Source organism: Saimiri boliviensis, chromosome 1, assembly GCF_048565385.1.
Source record: "Saimiri boliviensis isolate mSaiBol1 chromosome 1, mSaiBol1.pri, whole genome shotgun sequence".
Taxonomy (NCBI): Eukaryota; Metazoa; Chordata; class Mammalia; order Primates; family Cebidae; genus Saimiri; species Saimiri boliviensis.
In genome coordinates this window covers 40,598,171-40,619,184 of record NC_133449.1, presented here as the reverse complement: position 1 = coordinate 40,619,184, position 21,014 = coordinate 40,598,171, and the positions used below count along the sequence as shown (strand labels likewise).

At 34.3% G+C, this 21,014-nt stretch overlaps 1 long non-coding RNA gene across 2 annotated transcripts in view; it reads left to right on the top strand.

Annotated features, from left to right (window-relative positions):
• Positions 1 to 20,511, top strand: part of LOC141580309 (uncharacterized) — a 770,493-nt gene extending 749,982 nt beyond the window's left edge. For both annotated transcript variants that reach the window (XR_012512504.1, XR_012512515.1), the window contains exon 6: positions 20,107 to 20,511. This is a non-coding gene — a long non-coding RNA (uncharacterized LOC141580309). The remainder of the gene's footprint in view (positions 1 to 20,106) is intronic.
• The last annotated feature ends 503 nt before the right edge of the window (positions 20,512 to 21,014 follow it).

Sequence of the window (21,014 nt, the reverse complement as noted above, 5' to 3'; positions counted from 1 at the left end):
GGAAACAAAATGTATGGGAGACAGGAGAAATAGACTGGATAGGGAAAATGTGGCACATATACACCATGGAATATTAGGCAGCCATCAAAAATGATGAGTTCACGTCCTTTGTAGGGACGTGGATGAACCTGGAAACCATCATTCTCAGCAAACTGACACAAGAGTGGAAAATCAAACACCACATGTTCTCACTTATAGGCGGATGTTGAACAATGAGAACACATGGACACAGGGAGGGGAGCACTACACACTGGGGTCCATTGGGGGGAAATGGAGGAGGGACAGCGGGGTGGGGAGGTGGGAAAAGATAGCATGGGGAGAAATGACAGATACAGGTGAGGGGAAGGAAGGCAGCAAACCACACTGCCATGTGTGTACCTATGCAACAATCTTAAAAAAAAAAAAAAAAAAAAAAAAAAAAAAAGGGAAGATAACAGCAATAAATACGTACATGAAGAAACAAACAAACAAAACTGGGAGGCAGAGATTGCAGTGAGCTGAGATTGAACCACTGCACTCCAGCCTGGGTGACAGAGTGAACTCTGTTTCAAGCAACAACAGCAAAACTCAAACCTAACTTATTCTTCACGGGACTAAAAAGACAAGAACAAAGAAAGCCCAAAGATTATAGAAGGAAGAAAACAGCAAATAGCAAAGATCAGACTAGAAATAAATGAAACGGGAACTAGAAAAACAAGAGAAAAAAAATCAAATTTTTACTTGATTTAAAAAAGTAATAATTGAAAATGTTTAGCCAGACTAAGAAAAATAGATATGAGACTGAAATAAATAAAATCGTAAATGAAAAATAAGTCGTTCACAGCTGATACCATTATTCAAATAAACTCACTCAAAAAGTTAAAAGTTTAGGTTTTGACATATTTAGAATTCTCTAGTATAAAGAGCCAAAATATTAGGAACTGAAATAATACCAAGCAAGAAAATATGTGAAGAAAATATTTTGTTTCATCAGATTGTTGGTTATACTTACAATGAAGATTAGAGAAAAGAGACTATTACACAAAAATTAATCTTTAAACTGTTCATTTTCCTTTATAAAATAAAATGGAAAATAATTAAAATTGTTGAAAATAAAATGGAATACACTTTTGGGAGAGGATATGGGACAAATGGCTTGTGTTAGAAATTCATACATCGTCTTTAGACTAAAACTTGAAAGCATCTATAAAAAAGAAAGACCATTTTCTTAAGAATATCAACATTTACATGATTCCCTTTTCTCTGTTTTGATTTTCTAACCATAGAAATTATTTTCACTCTTCCAATACCCATGTAGAAAGAAATAACTGAACCAAAACCTAATTTTCATTTGCATATATTTGAATTACACCAGTCAATATAATTTTAGAATAATAAATTTTTTAACAATGGGCACTCATAAAGGATAAAAATTGAAAATTATTATTATTATTTTAGCATTTTAACCTTTTCTCATGGTTAATTTCAAATATGTATTAATATAAAAGAAGAGAAAATAGTATAATTAATCCACATGAACCCTTTATCAGTTTTAACAGCTATCAACTCACAGCTAATCTTTCATTTATTCTATCACCTGCTACATGATATTTATCTTATTTTATTATTTTTAACTGACACATAATAATTGTACATATTTATGAAGTACAGTATGGTATTTCAATACATGGGTAGAATCTGTTAGGAAAAGACGAAAGTCACAAAATACAGTATTAAGTTATATACACTAATTTTCACCATTTTCCATTGAAACTGCTTCAAGTTTTAGCTTTTTGACCATATTTAACACAGACTACTTGCTGTGTACTACTATTGTTAAAGAAGCTTTAGGCCTTAGCAAACTAATAGGGATTTTTAGACTTCAAAATATGTCTTTTTTTCCATTTCCATAGAACTAATTTTTTTTTTAAAATTATCTGAACAGAAACTGTTTTGTGTTGGAACAACCTGTGATTCTACAAACACACACACACACACACACACACACACACACGCACACCTCAGAGGTGGTTTAACAATATAGGAATATCCAAATAACTATTTGAAAAATTTCTTTTATGATCATTCTACACACTCTGTTATTAGTCTACGCAGTACCATGATCTCAGTTTCTCAGTTTATTATGTTATCCTAAGCAAAACATAGTTTTAATATGCCATTCTATAACATACATCTTATTTATTGATCCCTTTGTGTAAAATATTCCAGGAAAAATACTGGAAAGTAAGCATTTTAAACGGCTTTATAGTGATTGTGATCAAGTAGTGCAAAAATGTGGAAGCCATCAGGTGATACACAAAATGCTGCATTGATCAACTTGTGAGCATGTCTGGAAAGACCAAAGTGAAGAACAGTTTGCTCCCAAAGTCACTGCAGAATAACACCTCTGCCAGGAGTCAGACAGGTGGAACTCATTACCATAGGTGATATAATGAAGAAACAAATCCATAACTTGAAAATCAACCTCAATGGCACATTTTTAAGTTTCTTGTTTTTGTTTTCCCTCAACTTTTCTTTTAGGGTTGGGAACTACAGGTGCAGGTTTGCTACATGAGTAAATTGCATGCCACTGTGGTTTGGTGTACAAATGATCGCATCACCCAGGTAGTGAGCCATGTACCCACAGGGCGTTTTTAAACCCTTACTCCCCTCCCACCTTCCCTCCTCAAGTAGGCTTGGTGTCTATTGTTCCCATCTTTGTGAGTTTCCTGATTTTAATAAAACTTGATGTCCAGAAGACTGACCTCTTTGAGAGTGAGCAACATGTCTTACTCATTCTTTAATTTCTTGAAGCCTGATAAATTTTAAATTTCATGTTAGAAGCTGACTAAAATATAGTATTTAATAGATTATTTTACCAGAAACTGAGGGAATGTGTTCTCTTTCCGTGTCCACAAGGGGGCGTAGTTTTAAGGGCAAGAACTTCCCAGCACCATGCCCCCCTCCCATCTCTCTCCATTCTGGAGATTTAATGGTCTCTATTTAAATTTTTCGAGGGTTTGGGAAGAATCAAAAGTCAATCACTCCAGCGGAAGTTCTAAAGATCTCCTTTCATTGGCCAGAGGTCTGGAGAAAGTGGGGGTTCCTCCCAGGTTAAAAGTCCCCTTCTTCCACACCCCTTTGGACTCCATGTTTGGATCCCCTACCACACTCACTCTCTCTCTGGAAGTGCTCTCTCTTCTCCCTTTTTTTTTTTTTTTTCCTCTTTCTCTACCCTAAATAAATTCACTTTCTGCGAAAGCAATGTTTGGGGTTTGGTATTTACTTTGTGAGCACTCCTGGTCCTCTCTGTCATTCTTCAGAGAGCAGGAGACCAAGAACCTTGGAGAATCGTCCTCTCAGGGGAGCTGAGGGCTCCCCTGAATCCCGAAAAAACCACATAGCCCAATATTAAATATTTTACAAACAAGGGGGAAAATTAAGTTATTCAACTTTAACTACTCAGCTGAAAGTTACAACTGTAGTATTGCTTTGGGAAAACACATACCTGTATTTTGACAATTATAGGCACAGTGACTAATTCTTATTATTCTCTACTAACAACTGTCCTCACTCTAAGTCTCAAACGTTAAGTGTTAAAGACTATAGCTCACTTTAAAAAAAGGAATGTGTTTAAAATATCATTTTGTCTACCTTTAAAATACTCTCGTGTTATCTTTAAATAATTGCATTTTATCTTTAAATCATGCTCTGTTTTATCTTTTTCTGGCATATATTCTCTTTTGGCCAATGAACATTTGAGAAGAATAAGGGTCAGCTTTTATATGCTCAACATAATGGAATGGAAAATTATGATACATGCCTTTACAGCTGTGATTTATGGAAAGGAAAAACTGATGGTTACCTGAGGTGATTGTGTCTTATTCTGATTTTTTTTTTTTCTTTTTGGTTACTCATTCAACACATTACTTGTTAGAATTCTACTTGAGAGCACTGCTTTCTACATAAGGGAGAAATGGTGATCTTCATGTTTCTCTCTCTTTATTCTATCTTTTTTTGAGGCAGAGTCTCACTCTGTCCCCCAGGCTAGAGTGCAGTGGAGAGATCTCTGCTCACCACAACCACCACCCACATCTTGGGTTCAACCAATTCTCCTGCCTTAGCCTCCTGAGTAGCTGGAACTACAGACATGTGCCACCACATCTGGCTAATTTTTGTACTTTTAGTAGAGATGAAGTTTCACCATGTTGGCCAGGATGGTCTTGAACTCCTGACTCCAGGTGATCTACCCACCTCAGCCTCCCAAAGTGCTGGGATAATCGGCATGAGCCACTGTGCCTGGCCAGCCTCATGTTTCTCAATAAAAATATATTTGTTGCAATCAGTACATGATACTTTTTATTAAAAGTATTCATTTTCTGTTCTTACAGCAGGGAACTTAGAATTATTAACACAAAGTAATTATCTGAAATAAGAGCACTCTTTCCTGAGTCTCCATGTCATAGAAACTGTAAGGATATTTTTATAACTTCTATTTTTAGAAGAATTGTCATGTATAGGTTATGTAAATAATCATAGTATGTTGTACTTTATAGGAAACTACAGTTTTTTCAACCATATTCATTTTCATAGGTAAGGTCTAGAACCCTGGGTGTAGCCACATTTGTTTCTTTTCTGAGTGATATTGGTCAAGGATGAAAAAACCCAGTACTATGGATTCTCTAAATGATTTAAAATGAAACGCAGATGAAAAATGTTTCGCAAGAATAATAGCTAGCATATTTAGAACATGTGGGTGGAATACTTTCCCATCACCTTTAAAAATTACATGTAGTGGATATTTCTGTATCTATATTGTACAAATGAACAGATACTAAATGATGGAGCTGGAATTTAAATCTATATATTTTGGTTGCAGAGTTCACATACTTAATGGTTATACTCTATTACCTCATCCAACTCTATGTTTGAAAGACAAAAGTTTTAGCCATTTTGCAGTCTTCCCCCACACCCAAGAAATTGTCAAACTTTGTCACTGTAGAAACACAAAAGAGGCCTTGAGATCAAGTTGAAGAAACTTCTGAATTTATAGTGAAGACTTTAAAATTACTAATACTAGCCTCAAGTCAAGGCACCTCTTTAAAGGTTAAATGTACTTTACTTTTAAGGACAAAAACCACAATTACTTTTGCACCAATCTAATAGCTACAGGGTAAAATGAATAGGAGCCAAAATGTGTCTGCAGCATTTGAAAACAGAATATAAAACAAAGGCATCGCAAGAATGAGGACTTTGCTTATTAGGGACAATCTTCTGATCAATTTTTTTGTTGTGTTTAATTAAACATTGCTATGACTAAAAGTTAATAAACTATTTACTATCTACAGTGATTCCCTGTGAAGCTGAATGGTACCTATTAAAAGTAGAAATGGGCCGGGCACGGTGGCTCAAGCCTGTAATCCCAGCACTTTGGGAGGCCGAGGCGGGTGGATCACAAGGTCAAGAGATCGAGACCATCCTGGTCAACATGGTGAAACCCCGTCTCTACTAAAAATACAAAAAATTAGCTGGGCATGGTGGCGGGTGCCTGTAATCCCAGCTACTCAGGAGGCTGAGGCAGGAGAATTGCCTGAACCCAGGAGGCGGAGGTTGCGGTGAGCCAAGATCGCGCCATTGCACTCCAGCCTGGTTAACAAGAAAAAAAAAAAAAAAAAAAAAGTAGAAATGATTGGAATCGGTTTTAAAATATGCTTGAATTTAAGCATTACATCTCAATGTTATTGAGAGTTTGTATCTTCTATTTTTTTTTAATAAGAAAAAAATATATATTGATCAGAATGGTCTCAAACTCCTGACTTCGTGATCTGCCCACTTCAGCCTCCCAAAGTGCTGGGATTACAAGCGTGAGCCACTGCGCCTGACCATATCTTCTATTTTTTATGTAGTTTGAGTTTTATAAAGAATTAGTGAGAGGAGTACTGTTCCTCATAGGTGGAAAAACATTCTATTACTTCAAGAAAAATATATTCTATTTAATAGAATTCAAATACCAGGAAGTGAACTACATGTAAATAATTGAAAGCCAATACTATAAATAATTTTGTGTTCTAATATGCAGTGAACTTAGAACAAATTCTAATTTTAAAAATTGGAGTGTAACATGTGTTGCCCTTCAATACAGAAGTAGAATTTTCTTTTCTGGCTGGAGGCAGGCAGAGTTTTTGTTGCCCAGGCTGGGGTGCGGTGCCAGGATCACAATTCACTGTAGTTTCAGCTGCCTAGTCTCAGCCTCAGCCTCCAGAGTAGCTAGGGACTACAGGTGTGCATAACCGCACTCAGCTAATTTTGTAACTTTTTTTACAGACAGGGAGTCTGACTATGTTGCCAGGGCTGAGCTTGAACTCCTGGGCTCAGGTGATTCTCCTGCCTCAGCCTCCCAAAGTGCTGGGATTACAGGCGTAACCCACTGTCCGGCCTAGAAGTAGAATTTTCATTCAAAATGTTTCATTGTGGATTATTACTGACTAAGAGGGGAGAATATATAATTCCCTGATTTCAGAATGAAAGATTTCTCTGGTTATTGGTAAATTCTCAATTCTCCTTCTCTCGAGTACTACTGCATACATACTCATAATTAAGTTGTATAAACCTACCTGGAAAACAATCATCCAGACAGACTCAGATTTTCAGTTAAAAGTTACACTTTTTATTTGAACACTCATTCAGAAAGGTACTTTCTTGTTTTGCCCTGAGGCTTTCTGCTTTATTCATTTATGAAAGAAAGAGAGAGAGAGAGAGAGACAGAGAGAGAGAGAGGGGGAGAGAGAGAGAGAGAGAGAGACGGAGGGAGGGAGGGAGGGAGGAAGGAAGGAAGGAAGGAAGAGGAAAGGAAAGAAAGAAGAAAGGAGGGAGAGAGAGGAAACAAAAGAGAGAAAACTGATGCTGCTTCTTAAACTTTACACTGGAAAAAAAAGACTTTTAGCTTTTATTTGTGGAGAATTTATAGGTTTCTGCCACTCAATGAAAGGTTTGAATATTTATTAACTCAATTGCTATTATTGCTGAATTAATAATTCTGGGATGAAATCAATTAATTTAATTTTCCGTTTGACATAATAAAAAACAAAAAGGGCATGTTTTGGAAAGTTGTTTTATTCAGCAATTTAAAAATATCTATGAATGAGTGAAAATTGCTGATTAGATTTTTCACTTCACAGTTCATAGAACATACAGATTTCACATTCACCTTTTTCACAAAAGTAAAGAGAGACACTAGACTTACAACTGAGCTAACAATTGAACTAACATAAGTGTGTGTGTGGGGGGTGTGTGTGTATATATATATATTGGAGACAGGGTCCCTCTCTGTTGCCCAGGCTGGAGTGCAGTGGCACAATCTCGCCTCACTGCAACCTCTGCCTCCCGGATTCAAGCAATTCTCCTGCCTCAGCTACCTGAGTAGCTAGGACTACAGGTGTGTGCCACCAAACCGAGCCAATTTTTGTATTTTTAGTAGAGATGGCGTTTCACCGTGTTGGCTAGGGTGGTCTCGATCTTCTGACCTCGTGATCCACTCTCCCCAGCCTCCCAAAGTGCTGGGATTACAGGCATGAGTCCCTGCGCCTGGCACATAAGTACATTTTTAACAAGGCAAATGTGTTGTTGATCATTTCCAGGACTCATCTCTTTACTTATTTCATGGAATCTAAGTTATCAAAATATTTCCATCACTATTCAAAGACAGAGGAACACCAAAATGGACTTCAAAAGTTGTTATTGGCCTAGCTGTGAATTAAATTAACTGCAAATTAGTTGTTTCATTCTACATATTATTTTATGGTTTAATGTATTAAACTTGAGTTTGAGGAATTTTTACTTAAATCTATATAGGACAATCTCAATTTTGTATTTTCTCAAATACCATATATACCAAGAATATGTTGAAGACTACAAACCTAATCTTAAAGTAGAAAAATGCAAACTAACTCGATTTGATAAACATTTACCATGGTATCCAGTAGGTATGTATTTCAAATGAAGTAACTGACCAGTACTAAATCATTTATCAAATGTGGAGAGATTCTAAGTCCTAGTTTTGGTTGTTACCTAAGTATAAGCAAATTTAACACATACATAGAGGCAGTGTTTGTTTTTCCAGTTTCAGCATTCATGAAATTCAGATTTCATGATTTAGTTAGAGAATACTGCTCCCTGTAAATACAGTTCAAACTTAAATTACTACTATGTATTAACTGTGAGTAATTGTATAAAGCAAAAAAAAAAAATACTGTTAGCTCTTTAGTCTACAAATCACTGCATAAATAACAGATTCCCGTCATGATAAATGACTGGTAGTGTCACTTATTTTAGATATGTTCATGAGTGGTCACTGCCCATCTGTTATCTAGTTCCTGTTCTGACAGCAAACATGTAGAGCTGTTGCCTCTCTATTTCCCAGTGATTAAACTACAAGTCATTTTATAAAACTTGATCTTTGAAAGAGGGAATTGGCCAAGAAAGATGAAAATTCAACCAAGAAACTAAAAGCGATAATGTGTTAGAAGTAAAATTCAAAACAAACATAAATGGATGTCTGAAGAAGTAACTGAGCATAGGAATGCTGACAGTGGTGTCATTTGAAAGACTGCAAATGTACAAGCCAGTGAAACTTAATACATTCAAACTTACTGAAATAAATGAGAAAAGTGGCTGTGACCAAAAAAAAGGAATGAAGATGTTCCAAAGCAAATGATGCCAATGAAACATACGATATTAAGGAAACTCCCAAAGACATTTTACAGCTTAGAAAGAACAAAGACTAAAATGTTAGATGTTAGAAGCAGATCTAAATTTAGAGAGAAGTATGACAATTCACTAAGGCATTGAGAAAGTACTTGCTTCATATAACTTACAATGCACAAAGCAAGCAATGTTCAAATTACCCTTAATAAGTTTCTACTGAGAAATAAAATACATCAATTCTGAATGGTTTGAATATTGTAAGCTGATGTGCTATGGTTTTAATATTTGTGTTCTTTCCAAAATTCATGTTGAAATTCCCAATGCAACAGTATTAAGAGATAGAGCCTTTAGGAGGTGATTTAGTCATGAGGGCTACTCCCTTGCAACTGAGACTTACACTCTTGTAAATAGGCATCCCCAGCATTCAGCCCTGTTTACCATTCTGCCTTTCGCCATGTTGAGGACACAGCAACACAGTGCCATCTTGAAAGCAGGGAGAAGCATCTTCACCAGACACAAACTTGCTGGTGCCTTGATCTTGGACTTCCAAGCCTCCAGAACTATGAGAAATAAATTTATATTTTATATTTACCCAATCTGTGGTATTTTGTTATAGCAGCATAAACAGACTAAGACACAATATATTAAGTATACTAGTTTCACTGTTTTTTCATTCTCCTATGCACATATAACTGACAATAAGAAAGCTTTGAATATTTTGACAAAAGTTTTAAAGATGATGGAAAATCATAATTTATCTACTATTAAGATGACTTTGCACAATATTAGGTTTTAGTCTTTTTTCAGTCTTGAAAAGCCATACAAAATTACACATATATATGTCTGTGTGTCTATGTATCTATACATATATAAACATATATACATATGTACACAAATGTATATATACATACATATATGTAATGAGGTTGCAGTTTTAACCTCTGGTTTGAAATAGATGTGTGTATCTTCATCTGAGAGTAATTTCACCATTGTAGACCTCAACTGATCCATAATAAAAAGAAAATATTTCTGATGAGAGTTTTTTTCCTTCAACTGAGAATAAAATTCTTCACCATTCTGTTACTAGTATGAACACTGAGTAAGAAACGGTATCAAAAGGAAAGTGCTTCTTTAAGGACAGAATTGATATAGGAAAAAGTCCTTCATGCCATCTGATGACTTAGCAAAATCAAAATGAAAGATTTTTGTGTACCTTTTTCTATAAACACAGCAATTAATGTTCATTTTTAACAGCCTGAGAATCATGTCTTCAGGTCATCTGCCAATGAATCACCCATGAAAGTTAGAGTTTCTCAAATAATCTTAAAAGTAGAGTCTCAAGCTCTAGTGTTGTTATATATACAACAGAGATCAAATCACAGGGATTCAAATCATGCAGCAGAAAGAAAGGAACAATGCACAACATCTCAAAATAATTATTCTTAGTGAAAAAAGTCAGACACAGAATGGTACACACTGAATAATTCTACTTATATGTAAACCTAGAAAGTGCAAACTGATCTATAGGGATAGAAAGCAGATCAACAGTTGTCTAGGACATGGTGTGAGGGAGGGATTGGTCACAAAGGGACATGAGGAATCTTTTACAGTTGATAGAAATGTTTTGTATTGTAATTGTGATGGTGTTTTCTCAGGCATATCCTTGTCACAACTTATCAAAGTGTTTATAAATGAATGTAGTTGTTGGGTGTAAATTATATCATAACAAAGTCATGAAAAAGTCATACATTTTAAGATTTGAGCAAGAGCAGACTAGATTACATCAAGCTTCAGAGGAGCCAAAATGTATTCTTTGGACTTCATAACTTTTCTACAATAATCTTTCAATTCTGTGTTTACAATCACAAAGAAAACCTTTAAAAAATATGAATTTAAGTGTTATTCATATTCATGGATGACACTTTTCTCACTATGTACTGCCCATGAGCTGCAAGAATATGTGTTCATTTGTGTGTACACTTTTCTTGCTACATAGTACTGCCATGATGTTGTAATCACTGTGATATGCTCAAAAAATGAAGAAGTGGAGATTTTTATATATACATTATGCATTTCTATTAAGTGGGTATAAATCTCTGTCAAGCAAAAATTTGAAAGCTCAGACCAAAGAAAAGTCATTAAAGTTCCACAAAGCAAGTATGTTGTTCATATCTCAATTCAAAAGTTCTTGCAGTGTTCATACAGGAGGGCAAAAACATTTTTAAAGTTTTAATTTAATTTTACTTTTGGTTTTGTGGTCTTCCCTGAAAGTGTGTAACAGTGCAATTATATGTCATATACACAGTTTATATGCATAGAAGTTAAATATTATAATGAATATAGCTAAAAGTCATTTTTCCTTTAATAGGAATTTTAAAAATTATTACAGTTTGAGAACTATCTACCAATATCATTTTGAAAATATTGATAACTTTTATAACTCTACCTGGTTATAACTTTTCTGTCAAAAATAGCATAACATTAAAATGCAATTCAGATTATTATTCTTTTGAAGGCATTTTCTCCAGTTTTTAATTGTAAATACGTAATATTCTAATGATATAATAACTTAAGCAAGATTTATTTGCTTGCCTTAATAACTGTGAATTCAGAAATGTTTGTAAATAGCAACTTGTCTTTTAAGTGAATAACACTTAAATTCATATTTTTTAAAGGTTTTCTTTGTGATTGATGCATTCGAATATAAGAAGTTCACAAATGGGTATTACCAATTTGTATGGCATGGTTTTTGAAGAGCTGGCAGCATCAATATAAGTTTTTTAAACCAAAGTAAAAAAAAAATGTATTGTTGGTTATGTTAAATGCAAGCATGCTTTTCTTAACAACTAGTGCACTGAATATAAACAAACTGAAGATTGAAAAAAATGCCTAGTTAGTCAATTTGTGATAGCCACTGCTACACCAGTATAAAGGAATGTCCTGATGATTTTTCATACCTTTTCATTTCAATAAACCTAAAAGGTGTTGCTCATGCCTCCAATGGCAGCAAGCCAGCCAGGTGGGATTCTTCCAGCCTTAAGAAAAGTGGGAAAAACACCACCAACAAGAATGCTCATTAGTAATAGCCATTCTGACTTGTGTGAGATGGTATCTCATTGTGGTTTTGATTTGCATGTCTCTGATGATTAGTAATGATAAGCATTTTATCATATGTTTGTTGGCCTCTTGTATGATAAAGAAAATGTAGTATGTATACACCATAGGCTACTATGCAGCCATAAAAAAGAACAAAATCATGTCCTTTGCAACATGAATACAGCTGGAGGTCATAATCCTAAGTAAATTAATGTAGGATCAGAAAACCAAGTATAGCATGTTCTCACTTATATGTAGGAGCTAGACATTGAGTATAGACATGGGCATAAAGATGGGAGCAATAGAGACAGCAGACTACTGGAGTAGGGAGAAAAGAAGAGGGACGTGGGTTGACAAATTACTTACTGGCTACTATACTCACTACCTGAGTGATAGGAACCAGATCAGAAACCTTAGCATCATGCAATATACCCATGTAACAAACCTGCACATGCACCCCTGTAACTAAAATGAAAGTTTAAATTATATATTTAAAATGCCCATTAGAGAAAGCTGAAGCTTTAACAGAAAAAAAAAATGCATAACAATATATGCTATGCCAGCTTCTGATACCTTTTTGCCCATACCCAACAACCAACTGAACATTTAACCTTGAAATCTTGGAATTCTTTTCCTTTATAGCCACACAAGGATGGCATTCACTTGTTTTAGAAGATGAAGTTTTCAAAAGCAACACGTTATAATGATGGACTCAGGGAAGAAGATTTTTTTTTAATGGGAAGCTAATTAAAACTATTTAAAACTTAAACTGGAAATACTTCATGATACCTTTGGGGTAGCCAGTTAATTTTACACATTAAAATCTACCTAAGGTTAATTTTTACTGATTTTTCAGGAAAAGAACAGAAAATGGGCTTACACATCTTAGCGTAAAAATGCCACATCTGAGCTTCATTCATGACTTAACAGCTAAAATTGTGTATAAGCTAATACCATTCAGGGCAAAATAGCTTAATGATTCAGGACACCAGACTCCTATCTTTATTTTCAATGACTTGTGTTTTGACTTCTGAAAGTTATTTTCCCTCTTCAAATCTGTTTCATATCTTTCAATGAAGCAGATTGACTAGGTCTAACATTTTCAAATCAAAGCTTCCGTGTATATGCATCAAAGACTCCTAGGGACTGGACTGTTCAGGTGTCCATCTCCCCATCTCCCACACTCATTCAGCAGGAAAATACTGTAGTTATGTATTTATATGCTGGGTTTAATGTTGTTATTGTTGCTATTGTTTTAAGAGAAAAAATTGACCTGGAGATATGTTTACAAGAGCGTGCAACTATTAGAATGGGTTATCTCCATCCTTCCATCCAACATCTCTAATTAAGCCTCCTAGCAATAGAAATTGTGCTCGGAACTTGTTATTACTATTAATAATGACGCCAGCAGGCCGATAAAACACAGACATTTATAATACTATTAATCCTCATTTAAAACCAGAATTTGAGGCACACATTTGTTCATAAGTTAGCTATTTGGAAGGTGAAAAGCATTTTTCCATAGAACCAGTTTTTAAGGTGAAGTGGTTAGAGTAGCCAAAGATAATAATTATTAATAATAACAAAACAAACTAATTTAAATGCTGCAGTCAAAGCAGACTGTTTTTAATAAAGAGGAGTGAGAAAAAAATACTCTCACAAAAGTTGCATTTAAAATTTAGGAAGAAAACACTTATATTTTGAGGTTTTTTAAAAATTGTACTTTAGGTTCTGGGGTACATGTGCAGATCATGCAGGATTGTTGCATAGGTACACACATGGCAATGTGGTTTGCTGCCTCCATACCCCTGTCACCTATATCTGGCATTTCTCCCCATGTTATCTCTCCCCAACCTCTCCCCCGGACACTGTCCCTCCCATAGACCTCACAACAGACCCCAGTGTGTGATGCTCCCCTCCCTGTGTCCCTGTGTTTTCATTGTTCAACACCTGCCTATGAGTGATATTGTGCAGTGTTTGATTTACTGTTCTTGTGTCAGTTTGCTGAGAATGATGGTTTCCAGATTCATCCATGTCCCTACAAAGGACACAAACTCATTGTTTTATGGCTGCATAGTATTCCATGATGTATATGTGCCACATTTTCCTTGTCCAGTCTGTCATCAATGGGCATTTGGGTTGGTTCCAGGTCTTTGCTATTATAAACAGAGCTGCAATGAACATACATGTGTATGTATCTTTATAATAGAACAATGTATAATCCTTTGGATATATACCCAGTAATGGGATTGCTGGGTCAAATGGAATTTCTATTTCTAGGTCCTTGAGGAAGTGCCACACTGTCTTCCACAATGGTTGAACTTGTTTACATTTCCAACAACAGGGTAAAAGTGTTCCTATTTCTCCATATCCTCTCCAGCATCTGTTGTCTCCAGATTTTTTAATGATCACCGTTCTAACTGGTATGAGGTGGTATCTTAATGTGGTTTTGATTTGCATTTCTCTAATAATCAGTGATGATGAACATTTTTTCATATGTTTGTTGGCCTCATAAGTGTCTTCCTTTGAAAAGTATCTGTTCATATCCTTTGCCCACTTTTGGGTGGGTTTGTTTTTTTTTCCTGTAAATCTGTTTTAGTTCTTTGTAGATTCTGGATATTAGCCCTTTGTCAGATGGGTAGATTGCAAAAAATTTTTTCTCATTCTGTTGGTTGCCAGTTCACTCTAATGATTGTTTATTTTGCTATATAGAAGTTCTGGAGTTTAATTAGGTCCCATTTGTCTATTTTGGCTTTTGTTGCCAATGCTTTTGGTGTTTTAGTCACTAAGTCCTTGCCTATGCCTATGTCCTGAATGGTTTTGCCTAGATTTTCTTCTAGGATTTTTATGACGTTAGGTCTTACATTTCAGTCTTTAACTCATCTGGAGTTAATTTTAGTGGAAGGTGATAGGAAGGGGTCCAGTTTCTACTTTCTGCACACTGATAGCTGGTTTTCCCAACACCATTTATTAAACAGAGAATCCTTTCCCCATTGCTTATTTCTGTCAGGTTTATCAAAGATCAGATGGTTGTAGATGTGTGGCATTCCTTCTGAGGCTCTGTTCTGTTCCATTGGTCTATATCTCTGTTTTGGTACCAGTACCATGCTCCTTTGATTACTGTAGCCTTGTAGTATAGTTTGAAATCAGGTAGTATGGTGCCTCTGGCTTTGTTCTTTTTACCTAGGATTGTCTTGGATATGTGGGCTCTTTTGGTTCTATGTGAAGTTTCAGGTGGTTTTTTCCAGGTCTGTGAAGAAGGTCATTGGTAGCTTGATAGGGATATCATTGAATCTATAAATTACTTTGGGCAGTATGGCCATTTTCACAATATTGATTCTTCCTAACCATGAGCATCGAATGTTTCTCCATCTTTTTGTGTCCTGTCTTATTTCATTGAGCAGTGGTTTGTAGCTCTCCTTGAAAAGGTCCTTTACATCCTTTGTTAGTTGTGTTCCCAGATATTTTATTCTTTGTAGCAATTGTGATTGGGAGTTCACTTATGATTTGGCTCTCTGTTAGTCTGTTATATTTTGAGATTTTTAAACTTTTATTTTTAATGTTTCAAGACAAATGTTTTTAGAAATATCATATTTGTTTCAATATCCTTTTTGCTTTCAGAAGTTATCCAAAGTGTTATGATTAGAGAGACAGCTCTTTACTGATGTTGACATGGTGACTGAGATTTCAAAAATTAAATTAAATTAAAAAGTCAACACCCACTTAACTTTATTCAGAATGAGAGATTTGCTCAATCCCACTTAAATCTTTATTTCACTCATCAAGCTAAACCTAAACACCTTGTGTTAGTGGTAGAGAGAAAAAAGCAGCACTAATAACTTTTATCATCTATTTCTACTTTTGTTTAAATATATCAATTTTTAATAGAAGAAGCTGATAATTCAGTGAGTTGCTCTATTAAAACTGATAGAATGCTTATATATTTTCAAAATCTTCACTCTGGTGCAAATCTCATTGACAAGATCAGTTAATGGAGATCCAGAAAAATAAAACTTAAGAGGATCTAAGTATCTAGGTATCATATTCAACAGGAATATAAATATCTAGATATTGTGAATGTAATTAATTCTACTTAACTAAAACTACTTTTAGTTTTAAATGTTTTTAGTGCTTAATAGAAAACTCTATTTCACCTATGCTGGAATATTTTCAGACTAAATATAGTAGAGGGAGAATACGGTTTAGAATCCACAGAGCCTAAATTGTTCAATATAATGAATAAATGGGACACATGTCAAAAGTGATCATAACAATTTCTATAAAGTTCTAGGTTCACCAATCTCAGTTCTTAGATGTTATACATTTTGAAAGTATCACATAATTCTTGACCTTCTAACACTAGAATAGTTGAGCATCACCCAAAAATTTTTGTTTCCATGATTGTGGGAAATGAATATTCCATATTAATACATCCCAAGATTGTACTTGTCATAGTGAAAGCTATATGATCATTCAGACCTAAAAGTTAGTACACACTGGGTACTTTGTGTATATTCTAAAACTTTGAAATTCTGAATAAAAATAATCTCTATCCATTTTTATCATTAAAATGAAAATTTTTTTTCTATCTTTATTTTTAAGCACTAAGATTGGACCTCTTTCATTATTACAAATACACAAAATTCCTCTTGCTCCTTTTTGATGGGAATGAATAGTGTATACTCAATATAATAAAATAAAAATATCTTTCCAATTTCCCACTTCCCCTATTGCATCAAAAATTTCACAAACAAGAAGTTTGAAGGTTGGATGAATGTGTCATGAGATTTAAACATTAGAAGAAATGTGCTTCTTAGGGAATTATTTTTAGAAAGGTAGTATGTACTTCTCCAGGCAGAGGTTCCATTTTGACATGTGCATGACATATATCCCACACAGTAATTCTATGTCATTTGGGGTAGATTGGCATCACAAAAATATACATATGCATTATGGCATATGAAAATTATAGCTTGATTTGATTTTTTTTAAATTTCAAGTAACACTACAGTTTCTTGGAAACATGAATTTCAGAAGGAAAGAAAATGACTTCTCCTTCTGGGAGGGTAAAACTGAGAGGTGAAGTCTTAGTTTCTTACCAAAATGTCAGCACAGTGTTTCCACAGTGTCAGCCTATGGTTGGATCTTGTCTTTCTTCTATATATTTTTTTCTCCCTCTGTGAAAGCTGAAAGTGATTGGAGGAGAGAGAGAAATGTACTGTACATTATGGGGTTCTCCAGCAGAAATCCTACTCCCCTTGCTTTCTTCCTCATTGTCTGAATCTCACATGTATAAAGAAATTATGCACCTAGCCAGGAAAATTGTTTGCTATAAGATAAATTTTAAAATGCCAGTATTCTTAAAAATTACATAAAAATGTTTTGTTAATTTTCTTTTTAAGGTTAAAAGATCTGCTATGTACTATTTCTTAATTATTAGTCATGAATTTCCCAATCATTAAAAAAAATGGTTTCTAGAAACCCAGATGCCATGTAACAGGCTTTGTGTCATCTAAAAATTAATCCTCCACTATAAATAGAGGACTCTGAAAGAATTTTAAAATTCTGTTTCTGAAATCTTAACCAAGAATCTCCATAAAATTTTTTAGAACTGAACAGATGTGGAATTTTGGATAAATGCCAATTAAGAAGTGTCAAGGAAGATATTTAAGTTAGGTAATAAAATATATAAAAGAGAGCTTAAATTAAAAGTAAAATGGAAAATAAGAAACAGACAGTATTTGGGACATGAATGAGAAACCAGAAATAAGATATAAAATGTTTCAGATAGTAGTTAAACTAAGTAGGTAGGTAACAAGAGAAGCTTAAACAAAACAGAAAAACTTTACACCAAGCTTGCCCAACCTGCCACCCATGGGCTGCATGAGACCTAGGACGGCTTTGAATGTGGCTCAACAAATATGTAAACCTTCTTCAAACATTATGAAAAAATTTTTGCCTGCTCTGTTTTTTCCTTTTTAGCTTATCAGCTATCGGTAGTTTTAGTGTATCTTATGTGTGACCAAAGACAATTTTTCTTCCAGTGTGGCCCAGGGAAGCCAAAATATTGGTCTTACTTTAAACAGGTATATACATCCAAAAGCAATTATAAAATAGCAGATTTTTATCTACCTACATTTATATAATATTTTAAATATTAAAATATTACCATATCGTTTTAATAATATTTTTTTAGAAACCTGTTTCATTAAAGTACGATATAGTAAAGTACAGCTTGAGGAGCTTCTATATGTATATGTACCCTGGTGACCACTAGACAGATTAAGATATAAGACATTGCAAAAGGGTCTCTCTTGCCCCATCTCAGTGAATATCCTGCTCATTCACGTAACCATGATTCTCTCTTACCTATTACAGTCATTCTGCCATTTCTTGAGCCATATATATATAAAATTACACAGTATGTATTTTGGTGTGCCCATCTTCTTTTTCTCATCTTTATATCTGTTATAAATATCACATATTATTTATCCATGCTATTGAGTGTAACAGTAGTTCCTTCTTTATTTCTAAGTAGTATGCTATTGTACAGGTGCACAACAAACTACTTACTTACATAAGCGTGCTACTGGTAAGGGGCAGCGCAAACCTCTAATTCCCACTACACAGGTTACTCACGCATGTCCTCCAGAGTCTCTTTTGCCATCTCTTATCTCCAAAGGCGATAAAAACAGTGGTGAGAGCAAAAGCAGAAGATTCCCATCTTTTATGCAATAGGATCTGTTACCTCTTTTTTCTCCATATTTTCTCACTTTTTTGTGTGGTGTATTTATTTTATTTTCACCTTTTATAAGTATTTTCAAATACATGTCAGTATCAGAGTATCCTATTACTCAACGTCAATAATTAACAACATTTTGACAGTCTTGTTTCATGTTACTCCCACCTCCATCACCTTGAAGTATATTTAAAATACAGCAAATAGAGACAGTTTTTAAGACCAAAAAAGAAAAGAAAAAAAATTCATTTACCATGAATAAATTAAACCAATGAACTCAGATTTCAAAACCTACAGAGAAGCACTCTTTTCCACCCTTAATGTAGTAGCAGGATTCAACAGCAGTAAACATACATCACCTCTGACAGCTGCGGACGAAAGAATAGGATGGTAATGGAGATATTTTAACCATTCTTCAGGTGGCAGGACACATGCGTTTGGGAACATGCAAGCAGGCAGTCACATATTGATGGATGTGACTTGAGAAGAATGTCCCTAAGGGTGTTATTTTATCTAAAAGCATGTCCTTGGCTTTTCCTAATGGTCCAAGTAATTTCTCAGACTAAAATATGTCAAGCGTATTCTATGTAATTAGGTTGTCACAGTTTATTTTGTTATCTTACTACCTCCAACTCTCCCTTTTGTTAAGGACCTAGACGACAACATTTTCACTCTGATGTATGGTTTGCATCTCAGCAAATACAATTATAGTTGGGGAGTTGGGGAGAGATAGCATGGGGAGAAATGCCAGATATAGGTGAAGGGGAGGAAGACAGCAAATCACACTGCCATGTGTGTACCTATGCAACTATCTTGCATGTCCTTCAAATGTACCCCAAAACCTAAAATGCAATAAAAAAAAGAAAAAAAATTATATACTGTGCAAAACCAAGGTTTTTTTTTTGTTGTTTGTTTTTTAGTAATGTATGTTCTCTTTTCTACAGCAATTAAAGGTATTTTGATTATGGGCATGTTTTACAAACCATGAAAATTTAGATAAAAAGTATTAATAAATTTATTTTATTCCTTAAAACTTCAGTTTTTGTGTCCTTTTACAATTCTAAAATGGCAAGAATTTTTCTTCATGCAACTTATTTATTTTTAGCAAACAGAGATTTTAAATGATGTGTCCCATTTTGCCTCATGTTTGTCATTTATTGTATAATTTAATCACTTTTATTTTGCTTGAACCACCCCTCAGATTCAAACTACTCTCTTATTTATAGCTCTAGGAAATTATTGGCATTTATAGATAAATTAGTTGTCAGTTTACACAAAAAAATCAATGTCAAACTGTATCTTATTAAAATTAATAAGGCATCTATGAATTATATATTATCACTCTTGAAGTTTTATAAATATCATTTCATGATCTGTGATATTAAATTTAATAATTAAAAATTTTGATTTGATCAATTCATAAGTGCTTCTTTCTACATCATTTTTTATTCTAGTCATGCATCACACAACAAGGAAAATAAGTTTACTTTGAGAAATTTATAAAATTTTGAATTTTTAAAATAAATAATATTCAATATTATTATCATTATGTAGGAATTATATGTTGCAGGTTTTTTTTTTCTTTACAGAAAATAACTTCATTCTGCAACTGAAAGAATCACAGCAAGCTCTCATTGCACCAAGTAGGTAAATTTTTCTTTCTTCTTAAAATGCATGTTTCCATGTCATAGAGGAGAAGGTTTGTTGCTTTAAAAACTAATTTTTATAGATATTCTACTTCAAAAGACAATAAACTTTAGAGTATTCTACAGTATTCACTTCTAAGCACGTAGTTCTTATGGATTAACGTATTGCTTTACATTGATGATTTCCTTTCAATGATTAATCTCAAACTGTTAATATTCTAGAATAACCAAAATTTAGAAAACTTGACAACTGTATGTTAATTGATTATAGCATGTAAATATAGTTTCATCTATACTAACCTTAGTTTCTGTGTTGACAGCCAAATTTTATATATGGTTGAAAATGTATGCTGTAAGCTCTAATTTCATTTAGGTATTATCTTTCATGGTACCTCTTCTAAAACATTGGGGAGATATGCATTGTATGACACACCAGTGCACATGACTGATAAACCCCTAAAGAGTATGGATTAGTAGATTCATGCAACCTAAAGGGAGGCCTCTTATGAAGCAGTATAGAACTGTTCATATTTTTACCAATATCTTTGAAGATGAGAGAGAAATCATGGTAATTACATTTATAGATGACTGAAAACCTGAAGATTAATTAATATAAGATATAAGATGCAAGACTGGGAGGCCAAGATGGGTGGATCACTTGAGTTCAGGGGTTCAAGACCAACCTGGTCAACATAGCAAAACCCTATATCTACTAACAATACAAAAATTAAGCCAGTCATAGTGTTGCCTGCCTGTAGCCTGTAATCCCAGCTACTCTGGAGGTTGAGGCAGGAGAATCCCTTGAAGGGAGGTGGAGGTTGCAGTGAGTCAAGATTGCGCCATTGCACTCC